This window comes from Leptonychotes weddellii, chromosome 4, assembly GCF_054177405.1.
Source record: "Leptonychotes weddellii isolate Sample4059 chromosome 4, ASM5417740v2, whole genome shotgun sequence".
NCBI lineage: Eukaryota > Metazoa > Chordata > Mammalia > Carnivora > Phocidae > Leptonychotes > Leptonychotes weddellii.
In genome coordinates, this window is record NC_138372.1 from 48,802,238 (window position 1) to 48,815,072 (window position 12,835).

General features: G+C 42.8%; 1 pseudogene; it reads left to right on the forward strand.

The window, feature by feature from the left end:
• LOC102750669 (NADH-cytochrome b5 reductase 3-like) overlaps positions 1 to 11,247 on the forward strand; it is a 55,852-nt pseudogene extending 44,605 nt beyond the window's left edge.
• Positions 11,248 to 12,835: the final 1,588 nt, after the last annotated feature.

The following is a 12,835-nucleotide window of genomic DNA, read 5'->3' on the forward strand; positions in this document are numbered from 1 at the left end:
CTGATTTTTTAGTACATGGATAACCAATGTTCCAATAAAATTTATTAAAAAGAAAAAAAAAGAATTAGTCTCCTTCTAAGTTGGGGAAATTATTACACTTAAAGGAAAGAGATCCTTTCCCATTGCCTAGTACCATGAAAACAGTAGGCCATCAATAATACTGATAATGACAGACTGAGAGTAAGAAGAAACAGTCTGATTAAATGTAATGGGGAAACAAAAGGAATGTATATAATTTTTTGTCTAGAAGGAATCATGCATGACATATAGTAAAAGTTCAGTAGATATTTGCTAAAAGTATAATTCAGAGAAAGAAAAAAGATGAAAGCAATTGAATCACATATGTGTAATTGTGAAGGCCCACTTTGAAACCTTTCTGGACTAAAATTCCTGAGGGAATACTGTCCAGAACTTTGATGCTTCTATCATGGATTTGATGAGAGTATCAGTACTGCTCTAAAATTATTGCTTGAGATACACCTTGATGTTGATTTGGAGAACTTCCTCAGCTCACTCCTGTTAAGACATGAGACTCATCTTCCTTAGAGACTTCAACTCTCTTAAGATATCAACTCTGCCCTTAGCCCAGCTGTCCCATAGCTGAGTAGTAAAGACGATTTTGGAGTAATACAGATCTAAGTTTGAATTTCAGTGTAGCTCTGCCACTTAGCAGCTGTATACCCCCAGGCAAGTTCCTAAATCAATCCTCAGTTTCCTCATATGTAAAATTGGAATAAGTAGTATTATTCAATGATTATGAAGATGGAGTAAGAAGGTATATCCAAACTCACTGTTTCAACTACATTATGGTGCATGGACTGCACTTAAGTAGCTAGTCACTAACTGGGGAGCATACATTAGTTTAGGTCCTTCAAGAAGCAAGTAAGACAGATAGATAAGCAAAAGATTTATTGGGGAAATGCCTGTAAAGGGGGAGAAAGCAAGAGAAGGTGAGGGAAGCCTCCAGACCATGTTGCAACTCCAATATCTATGGAAAAAAAGTAGGGGAACAGGAGGAAGAGATAGAAAGAGACAGAAAGCACATTTCCAAAAAAACCTCAGGGAAACCACTTGGGAATCCTCAAACCAAAGTGACCACCACTCACTGGAACTGGCCTGCCTTAGTATGCTTGCCATGTTCAGTCATTGGCATAGGAATCTAGTCCCCATACAAACATGGTAATGGATGCACAGAGGAAATAGCCAGAACTCTCCATCAGTCATGCTCCCTGCAGGAGGAGATCTGAGCCATGCCCTTTCATGGCGGCTACATTCTACCCATTGCACTGCTCAGGTCCACTTCTATAGCATGTTCAGGGAGCAGGACCTCCACAGGTCTGTGGACCTATCTTCCTGCAGGGAGATTTAGAAAAGATTGTTAATGAGGCAAATTATGGCAAGGTCACTGCCCTTGGTCTCATAGCCACAGCTGGTTCACATCCTCTTCCTCTTCTGTTCGCTTTGTTTGTTTTCTCTTCTGTCCATTCTAAATTCCTCTCCTGGTTAGCTATTACTTTGGCAGGTCCTGGTGGCTTACCTGGTGAAGTGACCCAAATCCTCCTTCCCAGAGGGATCTGAGCCCTTTGCAGTCACACCCTTCTCAGGCCAGGCATGCTATAGACTTCCAGTCATAGTTCCAGTGGGGCAGCTGAGTGCCAGGAGAGGCCCCTGTGTTCTCCCGGGTTCCACCCATGTTCCTCCCTGGCTGCATGTATAAAAGGAACTCTACCTCTCGCTGATGAGAATGGATTCTCCCTGCCATGAATGGTGACTCTTTTCCCCTGCTGGTCTCTGGAGACAAGAAATCCAAAGGGCCTTGGTGACAGCTATAATTCATAAACCCATAAGACTCCTGTTACATCCCCTGGCAAGGGCCCAGGACCTCTAACACTTGAAGAGACCAGAATGTGGACAAAGTTCCCCAGTGAGTCATTAGGAGTGATGGTAAATGGCACCACTCCTGCTCTGATTCCTTGGTTCCTAAGTGTGGACACACTGTCATACAGAGGTCTGTGATTTAAACCATATCCTATAGAAAGACAACCTGGGCTCTCAGAGGGTTGCCTCTGATCTGTCACTTCAGATGTGCCTTTCCAAGGCCTCCCAGCATTCTGTGAGGTCTGCTGCTCTAGATGGTGTCATGTGTGATACATATGACCAGAGGACCACATGATCAAAGGCCCTCTCTTGTTTTTAGATTTTATGTAGTACCTTTGTTGTCTACACAATTGCCCCTTGGGACACTATGAGCTGTTAACCCTCTCTGTAATTCCTGCAGCTCAAGCCCCTGTGGCTGCCCCTCTGTCTCTACAGGTTATATGGTATTGTGGCCTCATGGCTTCTGGTAGTTAAGCACTTCTGATTGGTCTCTGTTCTTTGGGAGGAGCCCATCATGCCCATGACTATTAAGAAGCCCAGCTCTGGGACCACTCTCCTACTTTAAGCCCAGACCTTCAGAAGTGACTTCTTAGTGACACTGATACCTCTCTCTCTAGTACATTCTTAATGGTCTTGGTGAATGGTGTGTCCTTTGGGCCTCCCATAAAACATGGGAGCTCTCATGGGGCTTCTGGCCTTACATAACATTTCCACGCTACTACATGCCCCTTCCCTCAACTTCTTAATCCTTCCTCTGCCTTCTGCCAGGGCAACTCAGGCATCTCCACTTCACTCAGGTTTGGCCATCACTTTTTCCAAGCTTCTAACAGCCATCCCATGTATTACACGGTGAGTTTGCCTCATCCTCTCAGGTCCTTGCTAGGGCGTTAAATGCTGTGTCTTGAAGAAAGGCCCATAGGTCTGAGCTCCAGATACTTATACTTCTCTTGGGCAAGGTTACTTATCACTTATATAACTGATTGTATTTCCCCTGTTGATTGTTAGGAAGCTCAGAATCAAATTTTAGTCGTATGTGTTTGTTTTTTTTTATGATTTATTTATTTATTTGAGAGAGAGAGCACATGGAGCAGGGGGAGGGACAGAGGGGGAGAGAGAGAGAATCTCAAGCAGACTCTGGGCTCAGCGTGGAGCTAGAGGTAGGGCTCATCACGACCTGAGCCAAAACCAAGAGTTGGACATTTAACTGACTGAGCCACCCAGGTGCCCCTAGTCATACATGTTTTATATACAGGAATTATATGCCTTATGTACCATCTTTGAAACAGCTTCACCTTTCTTCTCACTTCATACTGACTCTTTCAATTGCATTTATTCAACACACTATCTGCCCCGCACTGTGCTAAGTACATATATATTATCTCATTCGATCTTGGCCTCCCCTACTGTGCGATCTTGGGCAAGGTACCAAATTTCTATAAGATTTTATTTCTTCACTTGTAAGTGAGGAAAATCACAATGTCCACTTGATAGGGTTATCATGAGGATGAATAATCATAGTTAATATCATTAGTTATTAGAAGACACTCAAAGTTTTTTACTAAAAAAGTCCAAATATCTGATATAATTATAAGATATCAATGTAGTAATTTCTGAAAAGATAAACATCCATTTATTATAAAAACACTCACTATACAGAGCAGAGTATCACTAATCTTATTTATTATGGCTTAATCTAACTGAAGGGTTTTGTGGTTTATGTAATTAACAGCACTATAACAGAATCAATAAAATGTTATAATGAGTGTTCATACAGAAGTGTTCATTTATGGGGTATATATATATATAAAATATTATATATACATAGGATAAATGAGATGATGGCCCCGTTGGAAGGCAGTGAACCCAAGGATTCTTTACTTCAAAATCTATTCAATTTTACAGGAATATCAAATTGCTTTGGACTGACTTACTAGCTCTAATAATGGGGCTTATTCTACCCCAGGGACTTAGTATATTGCATTAACAATGAAAACACTATTCTGACAGCCAAGCTTAGAGCCTGGAAAGGCCACTGGACCAGAAAGCATGGGACCTGAATGCTCAGTGAGCTCTGTGACCAACCAAGGAAACATAGGCAGTCTGTTTAACCTCTCTGAGCTTGTACTTCTCCTGGGTTAGAACACATGATTTTATGACGTCTGTCAGCATCAAAATTCTGTGCATCTTTATTTTTTTACCTCATAGTATTCATGTAAAAGTGATTGGCCAATAAATCATATTTGCATTTGGAGTGGAAAGCCTAAATTACATGCCTAAGAGCAATAGGAAAATAAATTATAGCTTAACAAGAATTAGATTTGATTTCTCCCCAAGTTCTAATTTTCTGTTATTCTGGCAGGAGAGTAATATCTAGGACTCATAGATTCTCAGAGGTCTGTGGCACCCAACAATTCAGCTCAATTCAACAACATTTATTCAGTACCAGTATATGCCAAGCACATATTAAATTCTTAAGTTTCTGAGAATATGATGCAAGATACATACGATCAGTAACAATCAACTGACAACTATGTGTATAGGATACTCAGCCCTTAGTAAGGGTGGTCCTCAGAGACTGTGGTATATAGAAGAAAAGGCAAAACAGCCTTCTGAAAAATAAATGATCAAGTGACAAATGGCTGACACAGAAGGAAAATGGCATAAGATTTCAGAGACAGGAAACATCACTGAAAATCCAGGTAGACTTCCTGGAGGGTGAGATACGAGTTGAAACTTGAAGGATACCAAAAAACAAAGAGGTGGGAAAGTGGTAAGCCTATTTAGATGGTATTTATATCCTTCCCTGAATTTTTAGGATTAGGTTTATTTTTAGGTGTGAAATATATGTGTGTGCTGTCTTTACCCAATTTTAGGTCCCACGACAGCAGAAACCACACGTTATATTTATATGATTCAGCACAACAGATATTTACGGGGTGCCTACTGTATGTCAAGTACTGTACTGGGTGAGCTTTGGAGGGGAGGGAAAGGTAAAGAAGGAAAGAGAAAGAAATCAAGAGATACAACTCGGAAGTCAGCCGAGTCCCCTTTGCCTCTCAAAGATCTGGGTAAACTTGGTTTGAACCCCCAACCTTTAACCTGGCCTGTGGAAGTCTACAGCCCTTTCCAGAGCTGGATGACATCCAAAGGGACACTTCCACCTTCTCACCTCTAATCTGTTCTGCACAATGTTGAAATGAAACTCTGCCCCTTCCAGGTTTTCCCGTCAGAGGCACTCACACAAAGGTGCTTGGCTTTGATGGTCATTGCTAGAGATGTAGGGAATGAGAGGGAGGAATCACAGGTCGGCTGCGGGCAGCCAGCTGCACTCTCCTTTTTCCCTCTGCCCTCCCTCCTCTCCTTCCCTCACGCTCTCCATCCCAGATCGCCCCCAGGAATTGCACATTCTCCCTGTAGTACCCACAGCAAGCGGCCCCTCCTGTAAAATCCGGGTCCTCAGGTCCCAACATTCCGCCTCAAGCTCTCCAACTGATTTGGCTCCAACACAGCAACTTTCCCGTTTCCTCCCCAAAACACGCATGAGTCATGGACCTCCTTGATTGGTCTGGGAGTTCCCCCTTGTGGGAGCTGTATAATTTGCCTAGTTTCACAATACCTTCCCCAGATTTCCCCCCAAAATATAATATAGCAGGAATTTGTTTCGATTAAAATAAATTGACACACCTCTAAGGATGCACTGAGTATGTAACCAATTTTCTTGAGATGGCTGGAGATGTCCATTCGTGTTACACCGAGGAGGAGCCAGAAAGGAGTAAGGTGTACTGAGGTACCCCAGGGGCCAGCCATCTACTGCTTTTCTCACAATCATCTTTTTAGGTGAGATGAGGTGATTTGCCAAAGGTCACACCACTCCAAAGCAGGCACTAGAATCTTAACGCAGCAATATCTGGCTTCAAAGCTCCTGCTCTTTGCACTACATCACATCTCTAAAATAATAATACTCCTTTAGGGACATTCAAATTCTTATTATTAAAAAGAAGGGCAGTTATTTGATAGGATACAAACAAAAGACCACCCCAATGTTAGAGTCCTGGAGTCGTAGAAAGAAAATTGACTCTATGACCTTGAACAAGTGGTTTCACCTTTCTGAGCTTCGGGTTACTTATTTGTACACACAGTTTTACAGAGTTGACATCAACACTAAATTAAATTATATGTATACCTATTTATTTTTTTATTTTTTATTTTATTTTTTTTTTAAAGATTTTATTTATTTGAGAGAGAGAGAATGAGAGAGAGCGAGTACATGAGAGGGGGGAGGGTCAGAGGGAGAAGCAGACTCCCTGCCGAGCAGGGAGCCCGATGGGGGACTCGATCCAGGGACTCCAGGATCATGACCTGAGCCGAAGGCAGTCGCTTAACCAACTGAGCCACCCAGGCACCCTATGTATACCTATTTAATATATATCTAAATCTAACACAGTCTAAGGGTCAGTAGAACTCCTGCTTCCTTTTACAGAATGTAAAATAGGAGTTGACAGGTCTGACACTCCATTTAGTTGGGCAAGTGTTTTTAATTGGGTTAACACATTACATTATTTGGGAGGGGCATTAGCTGACTTATACATGAGCAGATTAATCATTAATTCAACATCACCCAGAAGCAAACACAGTCCTTGGAGGTAAGTTGACACTGCCGTCAACTTCATAGGAAGCCCTCCTCCACAAAGTTATTGTGAGTGTCTCCTAAACAAGGTACTTTCAGATTGTTGCTATCAGCCCAGGTAGGAGGTAAGAGGCTTTAAGGTATATGAGCATTACAAAATGTGGGGAAGTTTTGGAGGCTGGTTTGGGGAGATGGATCCACTCTTCCCAGCCGCTCAACTACACCAGGTCCTACTGGCTCATGTTTCTAGGAGCACAGTCTTGGCTGTGAATCAGAACTGGGTCTTAGCTCTGCCTATTCCTAGTTGTGAGACTTTGAGTTTTAAATCTGTTTTCTCATTGTAAAATGGGGATGCTGATATTTTCTGTCTTCTAAGGTTGTTGTGAAGACTAAGGGACATAATGAATTTAAAGCACTTAGTACAGTATCTGGCACATTGTAAGCCCTAAAAAAGTTGGTTATTATTTTATTAGCAGGGACCAGGGCCTTGAAGTCCTAAGATGCAGGGCAGTAGAAGAGGAAAGGAAAGGCTCCCTGTTGCTGGAGGATCAAGTTCAATGTCACAGTAGAGCATACAAAGTCTGTCATCATCTGGCCCCAAACCTCTGTGTTACCCTTTGGTTACCTGCACACACTCTGCAAAAACCTCCTTAGCTCCCTGAGGCAAGCAGGATCCGTCCTTTGCTTTCACAGAGTACTTTGCATATACTTTTGTACTTTTTCTTATCGCACCTTAGTCCCACTATTCGTTTGCCTATCTATCTCCACTCTACCCAACCACATCCCACTCTGTGAATTTATGGACTCTAAGACCATATATCATGTTTGTATTTGCATCCATTCTGTAAGTCTTGGATGGATGGATGGATGGATGGATGGATGGATGGATGGATGGATGGATAAGGAACATGGGACAACATAGTGACTTGGTCAAGGGATTAAGACCAGGTGCCCTGGATACAGGGTAAGAGAGTCCTTGTTTGCTTCATAGATTTTAAGCCCAGGTCTGAGCACAAGTGTAGAGGACATGACATTTGCAGAATCATTTGCCTGATGGGGGTGGTTGGGCAATCTGTGTGTGTCTTTTAGGGAAGCAGGACTGGCTGGTGGCTCTTGGCAGGGCCAATATCAAGCAGAACACTTTAGCAACCAGGAAGCCAAGGCAGGATGATGCCTCTATGTTCTCCTGCTGTCTTCAAGGTTAGTATGTTAAGCAGTTAGGAGCAACGAGCCCTCCCAGGTGTGGTCAGCTGCCAGTGGGGCAAACAGTTGGCAAGGACCATCGTCCCTGTGATTATGTTCACTGTAAACAATGATACAAGATCTAAAGATAGAAAGTGGGTATGAGATGCGGTTCCCACAGAGGACAGACCATCTGAGGATAACATTTCAAAGTACCTGGAATATAAAATATTTTAGAACATAAGGCAATATTGAGGGAGATTATACATCTTGACTTTTCAGGAATCATCCTATTTTCACTTTATTTTTTTCTTGTTGTTAAAGGCAACTGAAAATGATATTTATTGATTGATCACTTATTATGTACTTCACACTTGTTTTAAAAAAGTGATGTGCTGGCGTCAGCTCTCACTGGCACATGAGAACAGATTGTGTGCATGTCTCCTCAACTCCACGTTAGATGATTTCACGCTGGCACCTTAAAATCAGTCACTTCAAGAGTTACACCATGGAAATTGGCAAACACCACAAATCAGGGTTTCCCACTTCCACATTCTCTGAGAGCTGTTTGTTACACATTTACCAGCACACCGCTGGTTTACAATGAAAGAACCCAATTAATTCTCCTAACATTCCCATTTTACAGAGTAGAAAATTAAATTTAGAAAGGGTAAATAACAAAATAACTTGCTACAAACTTTGTGGTAGCAGAGGCAGGATTCAAATTCACACCATCTGCCTCCAAAGTTGATGAACTTAATCATGATGGAGAGAACACTTCCTAATTCATTTTATGAGACCAGCATCACCCTGATACCAAAGGCAGATAAAGACATTACAAGGAAAGAAAATTACAGGTCAATAACCCTTATGGATGCAAAAATCCTCAACAAAATACTTGGAAATCAAATCCAACAGCAGATTAAAAGGAATTTGGACACCATGACCAGGTGGGATTTATCTCAGGAATGCAAGAGTAGTTCAACATAAGAAAATCAATGTAATAAACTACATTAATAGAACAAAGGTTAAAAAACAAGAACAAAAACAAAAAACTATGATCATCTCAGTTGTCGCCAAAAAAAAGGCATTTGACAACATCCAACACTCTTTCATTATAAAAACACTCAGAAAACTAGGAGTAAAAGGGAACTTTTCTAACATAATAAAGGGCATTTATGAAAAACCCACAGTAGTAAAAGACTGAAAGCTTTCCCCCCTAAGAATTGATAAAGCAGTGGCAGGGTTTGAGAGGATTGACTCCAATTTTGAAAAAAGCTCTGTGGATAAAATGCTATCAAATAGCATCACATGCTAAAGAGAAATCGTTCATCAAATGAAGAGTTGACTGATGCAGCAAACTTCATTGTTGTCTTATTTTAAGAAATTGTCCCTGCCACCCACCCTTCAGCAACCACCACCCTGATCAGTCAACAAGCATCAACATCAAGACATGACCCCTTACCAGCAAAAAGATTACAACTCACTGAAAGCTCAGGTGATGGTTAGCATTTTTTAGCAATAAAGTATTTTCTTAATTTAGGTATACACATTGGTGTTTTTAGGTAAGGTTTTTTAAGATTTTATTTATTTGTCAGAGAGAGAGATGGAGAGAGAGAGAGAGAGCAGCACAGAGGGAGAGGCAGGCTTCCTGCTGAGCAGGGAGCCCAACGCGGGGCTCAATCCCAGGACCCTGGGATCATGACCTGAGCGGAAGGCAGACGCTTAACTGACTGAGCCACCCAGGCGTCCCTACATTGGTATTTTTTAAACATGCTATTGCACACTTAATAGATTACAGTATAGTGTAAACATAACTTTTATATGCACTGGGAAACCAAAAAATTCATTTGATTTGCTTTATTGTGATATTCGCTTTATTGCAGTGGTATGAAACCAAACCCACAGTATTTCTAAGGTATGGCTATAAATGGTAAGACATCCATGTTCGCGGATTGGAAGACTTAATATTGTTAAGATGGCAATACTCCCCAAAGTGATTTTGAGATTCAACACAATCTCTATCAAAATTCCAACAGCTTTTTTTGCAGAAATGGAAAAACCTAGTCTCAAATTCGTATGGGATTGCAAGGGGCCCAGAATACATAAAACAATCTTTAAAAAGTTCAAAGTTGGAGGACTCACACCTCCTGATTTCAAAACTTACTGCAAAGCTGCAGCAATCAAAACAGTGTGATATTGGCATAAGGATAGACATATAGACCAATGGAATAGAATTGAGAATACAGATATAGATCCATACATTTATGGCCAATTGATTTTCCACAGAGGCATCAAGTTCATTCAATGAGGGAAAGATTAGTCTTTTTAGCAGAAAATGTTGGCACAACTGGATTTCCACATGCAAAAGAATGAAGTTGGACCCCTACTTCACATCATATATAAAAATTAGCTCAAAATGGAACCATAGAACTCTTAGAAGAAAATATAGGGGTAAATCTTGGTGACCCTGGATTTGGCAATGGATTCTTAGATATGACACCAAAAGTATGAGCAACAAAAGAAAAAAAAATAAATTGAACTTCATCAAAATTAAAAACTTCTGTGCATCAAAGGATATTATTAAGAAAGTGAAAAGAGGCAGCCCAACTGTCTTGGCCCGGGTAGCAGCCACCACCACAGGGCCCAGCTGAGCATCTGGGGCATGTGGTGCTCTCCCCAATCTGGTTCTTCTACAGCCTGCTCAGCTAGCCAGTATTGGGCCCCGGCCATCACCTTTAAAAGCCTGAATATCAAGTACCCACTGTGGCTCATCAATAAAGGAGAACACCGGCCATAATACCCAGTGGTTCTACTTTATCCTTCTATGGCCTCATCGCATTCTAGGCTTCCCCATTGGCCAGCATATCTACCCGTTGATTCAAATCCACCAAAACCTAGTCATTTGCCCTATATACTCATCTCCGGCCATGACCACAAGGGCTTAGTGGATTTGGTCATCAAGGTTTTCTTCAAAGGCATCCATCCCAAGTTTCCCTCTAGAGGGAAATATGTCCCAGTACCTGGAAAACAAGAAGGTTAGAGACATCACTGAGTAAATTCCAAGGCTCAAATGGGCTGCTAGTCCATCTGGGCAAAGGGAAGTTTGCCACCTGTCCAGACAAGAAACCCAACCCTGTCATCAAGATGGTGAAGTTTGTTGGTGTGACCATGGGAGGAAAGGCCATCATTCAGATGCTGCAGGTGACCCGTGACATCATGAAGGACCTGGATGAGCACCCCACGTGCCAACTGCTCTTTCCCAATTGGACCAAGGAGGACAGCCTGCTGCAGCCAGAGCTAGAGGAACTAAGGAAAGAACATTCCACTTGCTTCAAGCTCTGGTACATGGTGGAAAGGACCCCTGAAGCCTTGGACTACAGCTCAGGCTTTGTGAATAAGAGATGATCTGGGACCAGCTACCACCCTCAGAAGTTCCACCACTGCTGGTCCTGCCTATGAGCCAGTATGCCTGCCTGTCCAACCTGGACTCCATGGGCCACTCCAAAGAGTGCTGCTTCACCTTCTGTTGGCCAGGCCCTGGCAGCGTGCAGAGCTGAGATATCATCACACCCTGTCTGTATCCAGTACCGCCCACAATCATTCTTTAACACTGTGGCCCAAGTTCAGCCTGGCCTACTCATGCCCTGGGTGGTTGCCCAGCTGGCCTGACCTGAGGGGCCCCCCTAGGGAGCTGAGTTCTGTTTCAGATGGGCCACAGCTGGCCACCTTCAGGACAAGTTCTTACCTGGCTCTCACTCAGCCCTGTCCCTATCCTCATGACTCTTTGTCCCTCCTTCTGTCCTTCTCCTTTCCCTCTGCCATATACACATCCTACAGGGCTGAGGCTGCCAGCACCTCACTCCACCCACCTCTCCCTGCAGTGGGCCAGTCTGGAAATAAACATAAAGGTGTAGGCAGCCCAGAGCTGCCGGGGCCGGGGGCCACCCCAGCCATAGTCCTGGGCCTTTGCCTGCCACCCCTCACTGTCCGACTCAGAGCTACAGCTAGGCTTCAGCAGCACCTGACACTACGTGAGTCCCATAACAACAAAAATTCCAGGGCGTGGGGGTGTGATTAGAGGGACGGATGCTGAGGGTGAGCCTCCCATCCCAGGCCCCAGCCAGGCCCCAGCCAGCCAGGAGTTTGGCTCTCTGAAGTGGGAAGAGAGTGCTGGCTGAGGGCTCTGAGGGCTGGCACGTGGGCCATCTTGAAACCACAGCATTTTCCCCTAACACACCCAAACATTCAGGCAGCTTGGGAGTTCCAAACTGTCAGCTTGGCAGAGTCCTGTTTACCACAAAAAAGAGAATTTGGACAGGGGAGGGGGAACCTGGGCTCCTGGTTGGGACCACCAACCCTAATGGCAGAGTTCTACCCCCCCCCTCTTGCTTGGCCCCCAGTGTGGGGGAGATTTGGGGCAGTGCCTCTTGTCTGAGAGACATTCTCTATGGCTTCCACACTGTCTTTAGACAACAGCTGTTAGCCTTTTATGTATCAGCTTTGTCAGAAGATTTTTTTATAAGCAGAGAAAAAAGTTGAAGTAAAATTTTGCTAATATTTAAAAAAAAGTGAAAAGACAACCCACAGAATGGGAAAAAATATTTGCAAATCATGTATCTGATAATTATGGGTTTACTATCCAAAATATGTAAGAATTCCTATAGCTCAATCTGAAACAAACAACTCAATTAAAAAATGAGTAAAGTACTTGAATAGACATTTATCCAAAGAAGATAAACAAATGGCCAGTAAGTGCATTAAAAATGTTCAATATCATTAGTCATTAGGAAATACAACTCAAAACCACAGAGAGATAACACTTCATACCTACAAGGATGGCTATAAAAAGAAAATGGAAATAACAAGTGTTGGCAAGGATATGGAGAGATTGGAACCCTCATCCCCTGCTGGTGGGAATGTAAAATGGTGCTGTCCCTGTGGAAAATAGTTCGGCAGTTCCTCAAAAAGTTAAACATAGACTCACCCTATGACTGAGCCATTCCACTCCTGGTATATACTTGAAAGAATTGAAAAGGACTCAAACAGGCGCTTGTAAGCCAGTGTTCATTGCAGCTTTATTCACAATAGCCAGAAGGTGGAAACAATCCAAGTGGCCATTAACAGATAAAGGGATAAACAAAATGT